General features: G+C 41.0%; 1 long non-coding RNA gene across 1 annotated transcript; it reads left to right on the forward strand.

Moving 5' to 3' along the window:
• The first annotated feature begins 10,889 nt into the window (after positions 1-10,889).
• Positions 10,890-12,461, forward strand: LOC145166751 (uncharacterized). The gene is made up of 2 exons (XR_013740693.1): positions 10,890-11,795; positions 12,137-12,461. It is a non-coding gene; the product is annotated as an uncharacterized LOC145166751 (long non-coding RNA).
• The last annotated feature ends 1,298 nt before the right edge of the window (positions 12,462-13,759 follow it).

A 13,759-nucleotide genomic window follows, 5' to 3' on the forward strand; every position in this document is an offset into this window, starting at 1 on the left:
AGTGAGATGTGTCAATAAGTACCCTAGGCTAGTAAATGCTAGCATTTGCTCAGGCTAGCTGAGTTGTTCAAGCGTGGAGTTGGGCACATGTTTGGTGAGAACAGTTCGTGACACATTTGTGACGTAATAGAGCCGTTCTGGTTAGATAGTTTCCTCCATTGGAATGGTTCGGTTCCAATGCTTCGTGACTTATTTAGGTGTCCCTTATTTCTTGGAACAGTTACGTGCTTCATTTCTCTGTATATCAGCCATCTCGTTCTCCTTTTTCGCTATTTCTTTCTGCTATGCCTCTCTTCTCCGATTCCCGATGGCCCCCACCAGATCTGAAATCGCCTCTATGCCTGAGGAGTTCGAGTTTCTTCAGTTCTGTTATGGGTTAATGCCTGAACATGGAGTTCAATTCCCGCTAGAAGGGTCTACGACTTATCAACCGTCGGCGGGGAAGGTTGGTATTTCGGTGGCGATTTTCGAGGCCGCGTTTCGTCTTCCTGTTTCGGACTTCTTTGATGAGGTTATGTGAGAATATGGTTTCTCTATTCACAACTTGACCCCAAACGCTGTGAACAAGATAGTTGGGTTTAAGTTGGGGTGTCGGGCGTTTGGTTTCCTTCCCCAATTTCGAGCATTCCAATCTTTCTTCAATTCATCTCCCATTCGGGTGTTCACACCTTTTCCCAGCACCACAGTACGCATGCCTTTATAGTTCATCAGAAGGCACCTCGGAAGAACTAGCAGGATCGGTGGTTGTGGGTTAACGATGATTTGGTCGGACCTGGCTATCCTCATGTGCCCATGTCTTCAGATCGGGCGCCCCAATTTTCGGGACACAGTCTGTCGGTGGCTCACATGTTATGAAGGATTTGTTTCAACGGCGAGGATTGGCCGGATTGTGTGTTGGCGGCGGTCGGAATGAGTGCTGCTTGGCTATCGCATGGGATGCTGCCTCAATTTTTTATGGAAAGTGACGGTAAGCATTACCTTCTTACCCCCTTTCTTCCCTTTTTTATTTTATGTAAAAATTCTTAGATGAAGCATAGGGGGGTTTGCTTTATTACTGTTGCAGGTAATGAGTAGCTTCTATCTCTTGAAAAAGTGATGCGGGGGGATTTTAAAGGTGATCTTCAGTATCGCGAAGTCCTTCTGGCGGAAACGCTTCCGCCTCCCGCTAGAGTCGGTAGAGTTTTTATAACCGGTGCCCCAACTGTTGACCCTGGTGCGAGTCTTGTTTTTCCGCTCCAACTTGGTCTGATGGGTTTCTTAATGAGCCCCCAGTCGGAGAACTAGACGCGGTCATAAGCCAAGTGTCTTCCAAACGTCGGTTAGCTGCTATGGATAATGCTCTTGTAGAGAACATTGGCGACAACACCATCAACATGCATTTGCGTCGAAGGTGAAACATCAATTATTTGCTCGCAAAGTCACCTGTTTCCATTGAAATTGCTGATAGTGACATCTCACAACAAACGAACGTCGTAGATCTGTATCACGCAAGGGGTCAGGAACTGTGGATGCTTGTTCTGACCCACCTCTTGTTTCGGTTGATGTCCACATGAAGGCTGATCCTTTGCCTTTGAGCGCTCCTCGTGTATATATTCATGAGTGGAATCTTATGCACGATTCCCTTCTATCAAAACAGGGCCCCGCCTGTGAGTGGTGTCGGCACACATTTCCTCCGACTACCTTGGAGTCCCTTAATCTTATTTCTTATTCTCATATGGTGAATGATCTTTAATATGCCGATGCCCAGGTTGCTCCTTACCTGGTGGCGACTGTCAGTCATCTTCGTTACGTCGGGGCCGATTTAGCGGAATTAGTTGTCGTCAACTCAGAACATAACGAGCTTGCGGAGAAATTTTGGCTTCTCGAGGAGGAGAAGACAAAGTTCGATGAATGCCTCCTCGTACAGTCCATGGAGAAATCTACTTCTAAGGATCAGGTGGCAACTCTAGATGGGGAGATCAATCGTCTGTCCCAACCGGTCCAGAGTTTGAGCTCGGAGAAAGACGCATTGGCATTGCAGGACGATCAACTGGCGGCTAAGGTTTCGAGAAGGAAGATCTTGGAGGAAGATTCGGCATAGGTCCTTCAAATGGTGGTGGTTCATGTGGTGGACCGTGTTATTGAGAGCAGTGAGTTTGCGCTTGTTATCCGAAGCGTGAAGGCTGCATGTGTGGCTGCTGGTATAAAGAGTAGGAAGTAGGTGGTGCGAGGGTGGTCGGCTAGCGGTGCTCCCAACTTGTCTGAACCGAATGTTGTGGCACGATCTGTTGAAGCGATTCAAGCTGCCATCAGGGGTTATTCCTAGACGGACTTTGTGTCCTATCTTCGTTTGGGCGAGCTCGGTCTTGCTGACCTTCGCCAACTATGTTCGGAGGAGGAGGAACTTGCTTCAGAAGACGGTGCCGAGGGCACAACATTGGATCGTCCCCGCCAGGGTTGATCTTTGTTGTATATTTTTGTGTGTTTGTTTTTGTTTTAAGTTTCTTTTATGTATTTCTTAAAACATTTTTATATCTGGCTCTATGGGGTCTTTAATGTTGTGGGTTTAAAGGCTGAATGGTTTTTCATAGCGTTCACCATTTTTTGTGAGTTTTTCTTTTTATTTCGAAAAGTGCCTCCCTAAATATTGTTTTGTGGGCCTTACTCTTGGCTTTTGGTCAAGTGGACAATTGCCTCTCTTTTGTAGATCCTTAAAGTGAGTCGAGATCGTCACCTCGAGACTCCTTGGACTTATGTATGTTAAAATGTGAGGGGAAGGTTATGATCCTTCGAACCCTTCAAGTATGTTTGGTTCAAGAGCCTGGAGGCTTTGTTGTTGTTTGAATCGACATGTTTACAGAGAGGGGTTATAATCTTCTGAGATTTATGGTTGTATGTTAGCGGTTTGTTTTGCTCAAATGATGTGGGTGACCAGCCCATATTGCCATTTGGTTAACACGTGCAACTTTTCTCTCTGTTTTTTATATGTACACCCGTATGTTCGTATGTTGATACATAAAGCTGGTCACCGTTATTTTATTCAGGACTCATGAAATTTTATTAACCTGAATGGTTTGGTCACAATTGAAAGATAGTTGTACCAGCGCTTGGCCAAGGTGTGGTTGATGGGCCGACGGCCCGGGCGCCACTACATCCCCCATTTTTACGAATAAAAATGGCATAGGTTGTGCGCATTCCATGTCTGAGGTATCGGCCTCCTGTCTTGTGCTTCTAGCGCATATTATCTGTTCCGATATGCCCCTACTACCTTGTATGGTCTTTACTAGGCCACACTTAGCTTGCCCAATGGCTCCGAGCGGCTAGATTCGTTCTTCCTTAGCACCCATTCTCCTATCTTGAAGTTCTTTACCCGCACCCGTCTGTTGTAAATGTTTTTTGTACGGGCTTTGTAGGTCGCTTGTCGTAGTTGATCGGCTTCACCTTTCTTATCAAGCATATCCAGGTCTTGTGATCGTTTTGCCTCATTCGAGTGTGCGTCGAAATCGGTTACCTGCAATGATTCGCTTAGAATCTCTCCCGTTCCTGACCTTGTGGTGGTACAATACGACCACATCACTATTGGCAGTTCTTCCGTCCAGGTCCCCTTTGTTTTCATCACGCGTTTCTTAAGCCCATTCACAATGGTTTTGTTTGATATTTTGGTCTGGCCGTTCGCCTGGGGATGCATGAATGAAGTAAAGCGACGGTGGATCTGTTTGTCCTCACACAATTCTTTGAAAAGACTTCCCTCAAATTGGATGCCATTGTCGCTTATTAGGATTTTGGGAGTGCCGAAGTGGGTTACGATGTTCTTCCACATAAACTGGCTCATCTACCTGCCCGTGCCTATGGCTAAGGGCTTTGCTTCAATCCATTTCGTGAGGTAATCAACTGCGACAACTAGGAACTTCAGTCCTCCTTGGGTGGCCGGGAACGGTCCTACGATGTCAATGCCCCATTAGTGAATGGGCCGTGGGCTGCTAATGTTGGTCAGGATTGTCGTTGGCTGGTTCTAGAACGGGGGTAATGCGTGGCATTCCAGGCATTTCTTGGTAACTTTGGCCGCATCTTTGTATACATTGGGTCAGTATACGCCTAGACGAACTATTTTTCCCATGAGCGCCCATGCCCCCTCATGTGCTCCCACTTCGCCAAAATGACTTTCCTCCAATAGTGTTTGTCCTTCACCGTGTGAGATGCATCTGAGCCATGATGCTAGATATCCTCTCTTGTACAGCTACATGCCTTTTACTACGAACTGGGGGGCTTTGATCTTTACTTGTCTGGCTTCTTCCGGGTCGTCCGGGAGGATCCCGTGATGCTGGTAGTCTAGGTACGGTTTTTTCCAGTATGGTGGTTCTGTGATGGCATTGACTTGCTTGTTGTCGATGCTCCTTTCCTCGAGGACTTTTACCAATACTTTCTTAGTTAGGTGGTCGAAAGATGTCGAGGCTAACTTACTGAGAGCATCGGCTCTTGTATTTTCCCTCTGGGTATTTGTTTAATTTTGAAGCTTTTGAATGAGTGTGCCAGTTTCTATGTTGTTTCCAGGTATTTTTGCATCCTTTGGTCTTTAGCTTAATATGTGTCGTTGACTTGATTGGTTACTAGCAGCGAGTCATTGTAGGCCTGGAGGTGTTTTGCTCCAACTTCTTCTGCCAATATGAGGCCTGCAAGGAGTGCTTCGTACTCGGCCTCATTATTCGAAACCTGGAAATCAAACCTTAAGGCGTATGTTATTTCATCTCCCCTAGGATCTTTGGGGGTTAACCCCGCGCATGAACCTTCCGTACTTGATGCACTATCGGTGTGTGGCTCCCATACATCTTTTTTCGCCTCGGGATCTAATGGATCTACCGATACAACCTTTGGTATTTCTCTAAGTGTGTCTGGTATCTCTACTAAGAAGTCTACTAAGGCCTGGGTCTTAATGCTGATCCGCGGGTGGTAGTCTATGTCATGCTCCCCCAGCTTTATTGCCTATTTTTCTAGTCTCCCTGACTTTTCAGGTCTCAACATAATCTGTTTTATTGGAAGGTTGGTCAGTACTTCGATTTTGTACGCTTGAAAGTAACGTCGGAGGCGCCTGGCTGTATAGATTAGAGCCACTACTAATTTCTCCAAAACTGGATAGTTGATTTCAGGGCCTTGCAATGCCCTACTTACGAAGTGTATTGGTAACTGCTTCTTATTTCTTTTTACCGTTAATACCGATGAGATGGCTTCATCATCCATTGCAAGGTATACTTGTAGATTTACGCCTGGTAGAGGACTCTCCATTGTTGGTAGCTGACAGAGAGCCTCCCTTACGCGTTGGAGGGCCACTTCAGCCCCTTTTGTCCATTTGAAGTGGTTTTGGTCGACACACCCTTTCATGGTATGGAAAAGTGGTAGGACCTTTTCGTCCACTCTTGCTATAAATCTGCCTAGCGCTGTCAGCCTTTCGTTGATTTCTTGGACCCCCTTTTAAGCTGTGTGGGGCCCTGGAGTCGAGAAATTCGTGGATCTTGGTTTGGTTTGGTGCAATCCCTTCTTTGGTTATCTAGTAGCCCATGAAGTGGTCCTATTCCACCCCGAAAGTGCATTTTCCTGGGTTGACTTTCATTTATGCCTGCGCCAGGGTCTGGAGGGTCTCCTCGATGTCTCGAAGCAACGTTGTTTCGTTACGGCTTTTAATGACCATGTCATCGAGATAGACCTCAACATGTTTCCCAATCTGTTTAGCAAAGACTTTGTCCATCAGGCACTGGTATCTCGTCTCGACATTTTTAAGGTCGAATGGCATTTACTGGTAACAGAACGTGCCCCGGTCGGTGTGGAAAGCTGTCTTTTCCTCATCTTTCCGGCACATCTGGACTTGATGATAGCCTTTGTAGGCTTCAATGAAACATTTAAGTTGGAAGCCTTCCAAGGATTCGAACTTCTGGTCTATATCCGGGAGGGGATAATGGTCTTTTGGGAATGCGTTGTTCGAATCAGCATAGTCGATGCACATTCTCCACGAGCCGTCGTATTTATTTACCATTACCGGGTTTGCTATCCATGTCGGGAATATTGTTTCCCGAAGGAGGCCCGCGTCCATGAGCTTCAAAACCTGGTCATTAATTGCCTTGTTTCTATTGCTTGCCTGCCTCTTCTCTTTTGCTTTATCGGTATGCTACCCGGTATAATGTTTAGACTATGCTCGATGATCTTTCGGTCCACCCCAGTCATATATGCAGGCTGCCACGCGAACACCCCGGAGAATCATGTTAGGAGTGCAACCAGCTGAGCTTTAGTTTCCGCCGAGAGATCGTCCCCGGTCTTTATTGCTTGCTCAGGGTGGCCACTATGTATTAAGGAGAATTTGATGGTTTTGTCCTACTCTCTCTTCTACCGTGTCTGACTAACGTGAGTGGGAGGTATATTTTTCCAAGAGGCCACATGTTGTGTCTTGTGAAATCTACCAAGGTTCCGCCTTCTAAGGGCTTTAACTCCTCCTTCCAGGATTCTGGTAGTTGCCAGAAGCAATGTTCTTATATAATTTCCGTGCTGCTGCCGTTGTCTATGTAGACTCGATGTGTTTGTGACGTATACAGGCGGTTATAAGAAGTGGGTCTTTGGGATTCCAGTCTTGAGGTCTCGGGTCTTCCGAGGAGAAGCTAATGTTTTGGATTTTTTGGTTCAACGTTGTTACTTCGTGGTTTTCCTGGTGTTGTTCATGTTCTTGCGTTGTCTGTTGATCATGAGCATTCTTTCCTGCTGTTGTTGCTTTTCTGACGTAGGCATGTTGCTGTCTGTAATGGAAAGCGACGAGCTCCATATACTCGATGCGAATTCTATGACATCCTCGTGCTTGATGCCGAGTGGCCAATTTTGCTGGCTGATAGCATTTCTCTTGCAGAGCCGATGTCATCATTTTGCGACGAGATAGGTCTTGTGTTCACCATGCAGACATGTAACGTCGTATATCGGGTTGTGTGGCACCGAGTACATTTCCGGATGGCGCTAAAGGTTGTGATATGTCTCCGACTTGACTCCGTCTTCTTTGACGTATGAAAAAGAAAGACCGATGATCACAGTACAAGAGAAGAAATCTTTTATACTTCATCTGGGGGGGGGGAGGCTCCCGGAACGAGGCTCCGTGGTCAAGTTAGTTTTTTCCTTGAGAGATGAGAGATCTAGTCTATTCAAGAGGAGAAGAGAACTAGAAGATTATCGGTCCCTTCTCTTGGAGAAGAAGGGACCTTTTTATACATGTCCTTGGGGGAACAGATCCCTAACAATATCTTTTACCTTTTCAGGTCCTGCAGATCGTAGAGGTTTTTCATTGGTGGGACGTTCCCTACACATGGTTGTTATTATTGGTGCAACGTTGTCGGGAGGTGGGTTCAGAGCACAATCCTTGTCTCTGTGGGAGCCGAAAGTACTCTTCTGTCCTGTGGGAGATGTGGGCCCTATTTATGGAGGGTTGTCCCTGATTAGTGGAATACGAGATGAGTACGCGAGGGTTCTTAGGCGATGGTCCGGGTTTGGCACTCTCCCAAGTGGCATTCCTTGACCGGGTTGCTTTCTGGTTAATGCTTCTGTTACCCTGTATTCTTAGTGAGATATGTCAACACTATGGCACTTCACCAGAGGATAACCGACAAGTACATATAACATACGGTTCTACAGATCACTATGGCAACACAACATACTCGATACTAGGATATAGATCTAACAGATTACTACAACATAACATCATACTTAATACTAGGATACAGATCTAACAGATGACTACAACATAACAACATACTTGATACCAGGATACAGATCTAACAGATGACTACAACATAACAACATACTCGATACCAGGATACAGATTTAACAAATCACTACAGCATAGCAACATACTAAGTATCAGAATCCAATGAGTGTATGACCATATATATTCAGAGGTGAGATAGCCACCTGGACAAGTGGTCCTACTCTAGAACCACAACCAAACAAGGAACATGTAAGAGAACCTAGAAGAAGAGTCCTCAATTTATCCTACATGACTATATACAGTCCCTACGACATCCTTCTACTAACAGATACCCAAAACTAGTGGGCCGGTATTAGTGCCTGCGACCCACGATACAATGAGGCGAAACTCACCTGAAATGAAGAAACCCGAGAACACCGCGATATGCTCCATGCTACACTGCTTTCTCCCGCAGATCCATTAACATCAGTATCAATAAGATCTTAATCACCAATCAAAACCCTCAAGTTTGACCTAAAGTCAAACTTGGTCAAAAAGCCAACGGTTAACGTAGTTAACAAAAGTCAAAATCCAAGGCTGGCTGAGTACGCCGCTCTATAGGTCACCTATTCAACGGGTAGAGACCAAGGCTTAACTATGGCTCAAAATACCCAAAATACCCTTAAGTCAAGCTTGGTTAACCCTGGTCAAAGTCAGAAAATCAAAAGTCAAACTTGTTCAATATTGCTGAGTACGCCCCGCGTACTCAACTCGTATGCCCCACGTATACGAGTATTGACCCAAATTACAGACTAGTTGACTTAGTATGCCCGACATACCTGGGTTACGCCCAGCGTATGCTGCCTGTTCTCCATTCATCCATTAAGAGCTTATTCCTTAAGCCCTTTTGCTTAAATTGCAGATCCAACCTTAAACTAACGTCCTTAACCATAAAGTTTTCGACTTTATGGTCTTGCATGGCTAATAAGTGCTTAATGTCCAAGACCCTATGTTCTTAACCCACTAAGACCCTCTAACACATGCATATGCTAAATATCACCTTCAAGATCACATTTTTTATGCTTCAAGACACTCCCAAAGCTCTGAAAGGACAGCTCAAAAGGATTAGAGTACCACATACTCTTAATACTAAGCTCATGGGACCAAAATAACCACAAATCTAAGGCTAACAAGACCTAAATTAAATCAACATCAAGTTCACAACTTTATACCTCCAAATGGTGCCAAAAGATGATGGAATCTTGGATCCAAAGTGTTCCACTGTTCAAGGATGATCTTCTCTTCCAACTTGCTCCTTCAAGGATACCAAAATATACATAAGGCTAAAAAATGCACTAGAGAGGATTAGGGTTGGCTAAGGAATGATTTTCCAGATGAAGGCTGAAGGGTGAATGAGAAATGAGGAGTTAATGTTGTATATGTGTATGGACGAAACCCTAAAAATTAGGGTTTGAGGATCCACCACCTACGCCCTGTGTACGCGGAGTACGTCCAGTGGACTAAGCTCCACCCAAGTACGTCCAACGTACATAACGTACGCCCAACATACAAAGTCCTTAGCCAAAATCACCAAAATGCCACAAAGGGCAAAAATGCAAATAATTATCATACTAAGGGAGGGTTAAAAGATAAATACTTGAAAATCGGGATGTTACAGGGAGACTAGAAAGAAATACGTTGCTTACAATCTTTTATAAACTGGTTTGAACCGGCCGATGGAACCGATTAGATTAGACCAGTAACCGACAATGAAGCGATTCAACTAGCAGATGTTCTATGTCTATTTCTAAACCAGAACGAACTGGTCGGTTTTACAAAAATACGGTTGAACCGATTAAATTGAACCATTATAACCGTGTTGAAGAAGTGAAATTAAATAAATACACATAAAAATGAGGCATTTTACATAACAAACTTTGATGGTATTTTCATTTCTATTTAGATTTCTCTTATCATTGTATACATCTTTGTTTCATAATCAGATCCATTCATTGCAATGTCACAAAGTGAATACGGAACCTATTGAATATGAAATAATTAATAATGTTTAACTTGATTTTTAATGTTTATATTAACTTTGTTATCAAAAATGATAAATGTTATAAAGTTTTTTGATGTGGATGTATTAATTTTTGTTTTAGTATTATAATTTATTATTTTTTTAGTGTATTTTAATTGATATATATATACGGCTTACGCAGGAAAAAGAAAACGAAAATTTTGGAAACCGGTTTCCCTACTCTTGAACGAGGGCAGCTAATCCAAGAAGTAAATGAACAAGGGCAACTAACGTGGCATTCGCTTAAAGGCTGGTCAACAGTGAAAACACGACATTCCTCAGGATAATATGGCTTCCAAGTTTCAACTTATCTTTCTTCAACTCGGCTTAAAACTTAAAAGCCACTAATTCATTAATTATATTTAATTTTAAGAAGGCGTAAAAATGTTTTTTTATTATAAATATAATGATTTAGGAATATAAATATATTATGGCATGTGAAATCATAGGCTGTCCTTAAAGATTCTCAAGAACATACCACCACACAAATCTCAAGAACATTAACTCACACAAAAACACACAGTCATGAAGAGCCATTTTTGCATGCCAACAAGGATAAGAGCTAACCGGAAAAGCACCAACCTGTCACCGATGTCGCTACTTGACCGCTTCCGGGAGGCAGTTTTCCGGTTGATCATGATATCAGCACTCTCCAGAGCCAACTCCACCACCTCCACCACCGCCTACACATCCACCTCCACTTACGATAGTCAATCACCCATACGGTTGTCCTCAAGGTCTTCATCCAAATCTTCTCCGGCAGCCACTAGTCGTCACCACAACCGCTCATACCATCATTACGCAAGTGATTCACATCATACTGAAGCGGTGGCTGATTGCATAGAGTTCATCAAAAGATCTGCAAATGATGAAATCAGAGGTTCTACTGCTAGTAGTAGCAGTCGGAGTCCTGTTTATGATAACAGTACCGAGATTGTTATTCCACTTCCAGTTATGTGATTCCAAATCCTTTTCTTTTTTATTTCAAAACACAATATTTCATCAGCAAGTATCTGAACAGATCAACTTTAAACCATATATATATTTCAACGGAATATATATATATATATATATATATATATATATATATATATATATATATATATATATATATATATATATGTTTGAAGTATCTTACAGATATTACTATAAATTTTGTGTTATGGTTGTTCATATTTTTTTTATTGAAGCCGGAAAGTGTGGACAATTGCTGTAAAAATCTTGATCATGGATTGTTTGAATCATAATTTAGTTGCTCTCGATACGGTTTATGTTTTAAATAAACATGCAATTCAAATGTTTGTTGTTAAATTCTTGTCATTGTGGAATGTTATATTCAGGTTTATTTTTACGAAAATAAAATCAATTGAAGTAAAATGAACTTTTGGTGAATTTCTTTGTTATCTTTTTTTCTTTTCTTTTCTTTTTTTTGGGAAATTTTGTCCTATTATTTGTCACATCAACTTTGCCATGATTTTTAAAGGAATAAATGTATATCACATTATTTTAATTACCAATGGCCATTTGTGTATTTTTCAATAAAAATAGATTGTATGTTGATGTTGAATTAAAACGTCAAAATATTTTTTATGACTACTTGTTTAACTAGTTACTGTGTTTTCATTGAATTTATTTATTAATATAAACTTTTATTGGAATAATTACTGTTTGAGGATTGTTTTTTATTATTCCTAGATAGAATGAGGGTTTAGATTGTAAATAATGGAGTTAGTTAGCTGATAGTAAGTGGTAATCTGTTATATTGTAATGTTCTAGCTTCATATTTCAATTAATGGAACATCTTTACAATTTTCTCTGATAATCCTAACTTCTCCATGAACAACACTGCTGGAAGTAATGACTCTTCTCAAATAAATTTGATCAATAATCAATATCAACAACTAAGTGGTCAGTTTCAACAATTAATGTCTATGATGAATGCTGTAAAGAATGGAGGTAATTCTGTTGACAAGAATGGAGTTACAGATTCTCAAGACATTGGAAATTCTTCTAGCACCAATTTTGCTGGTAATACTCATTCTACATATAAAGCTCCTGTTAATTGTCATTTCTTAACCACTTCAACTTCCACTTGGATCATTGATTCTGGTGCTAGTAATCATGTGTGCCATGATATGTCTTTTTTGTTTCATATCAGAAAACTTGATCGTCCTCATTCTATCACTCTTCCAAATGGCCATAAAACATATGCTTTTGAAGTTGGAAATACATTCATCACTGATAATGTAGTTCTAACAAATGTGTTGTATGTGCTTATATTTCAATATAATCTTCTTTCTATTGGAAGGTTATGCAAACAGTTCAAATCTTTTGTTGTGTTTTCTGAACAATATTGCTTCTTATTGCAGGGCCCTTCTATGAAGAGGCCTCTGGTTCTTGGTAGATATCAATCTGGTCTTTACATCTTCAAGTCAAGATCTCAAGGAAATAATAGCACTGCTTTGTCTGTTACTTCTGATTCAAAACATTCTAATTCCTATATGTTCTTTGTTCAGTCTCTTTGTAATGTTGTGTCTAGTGATGATGTTGTTTCATTATGACACAAACGTCTTGGTCATTTACCATTGTACAAACTTAAAAGCTTGAGTTTTCTTAGTTCTAATCTTTGTAATGATGAATTTGTTTGTGATGTATGTCCAAAGGCTAGACAACACAAACTTCCTTTTAAACAAAGTTCCATTCATACTTCAGCATCATTTGATTTGATTTATGTTAATACATGGGGTCCATACAACACCAAAACATATAATGGACAATGTTACTTCTTAACATTAGTTGATGATTTCACAAGATCCACATGGACTCATCTTTTAAGTACAAAGAGTAATGCTTTTCAAGTTCTTAAAGGATTTATAGCGATGGTTGAGAATCAATTTGAGAAACGAATAAAGATTTTGAGATCTGATAATGCTTTTGAACTCGGATCAAGCAAAGAAAGGGTTGATTTCTTACAAGAAAAGGGAATAATACATCAAACAACATGTAGAAGCTCTCCACAGCAAAATGGAGTAGTTGAAAGAAAACATAAACATCTTTTGGAAACTGCAAGAGCTCTCATGTTTCAATCCAATCTTCCATTAAAATTTTGGGGTGATTGTCTTCTTACAGCAACATATTTGATTAATAGATTTCCATCCAGAATCCTTAAAGGAAAATCTCCTTTTTCATTATTATATGGCACAGATCCCACTTATTCAAATTTGAAAGCTTTTGGTTGTTTATGTTTTGTCAATACCCTCAAGGAAAACAGGGACAAATTTCAACCAAGAGCAATGCCATGTGTGTTCATAGGATACCCTTTTGGGAAGAAAGGATACAAACTTTATGATTTCAATTCTCATAAGGTGGTAATTTCAAGGGATGTTCACTTCCATGAAAATATTTTTCCATACCACTCAAGAATCATGAATAATCAGCCCATTTCCATTTTTACCCCTCAAAATCATTTTGATCTTAATGATTCTGATTTTACCCCTCAAGGTCATTTTCAATCACCTTCAACAAATTCATCATTACAAAATCAATCATCTCCTTCAGTTTTATCACATTCACCATCATCTTCTTCAAACTCTTCAACTCCCTCTCCTCCTATTCTTAGAAGATCTGAAAGAGTTTCACATGCTCCTACAAAATTTCAAGATTACATATATGGAAGTGCAATTGAAAATTGCCCACATACTATCACAGATGTATTGTCTTCAAGTTCAGTTTGTTTTTCTACTCTTAATTCTGAAAGTAAAGATCTTATCAAACATATGGATGTTTTGTTTGAACCATCCAGTTATGAAGAAGCAGTTCAACATGAAGAATGGAGAGAAACCATGAATAAGGAGTTTGAAGCTTTGGAAGCCAACAAAACTTGGATTATTACAGATCTTCCTAAAGGGAAGAAACTAATTAATTGCAGATGGGTATATAACATAAAATACAAAGCTAATGGAGAGGTTGAAATATGTAAAGGACGATTAGTT

The sequence above is a fragment of the Lactuca virosa genome, chromosome 3 (genome assembly GCF_052849685.1).
Source record: "Lactuca virosa cultivar CGN04683 chromosome 3, Lactuca_virosa_CGN04683_v6, whole genome shotgun sequence".
NCBI lineage: Eukaryota > Viridiplantae > Streptophyta > Magnoliopsida > Asterales > Asteraceae > Lactuca > Lactuca virosa.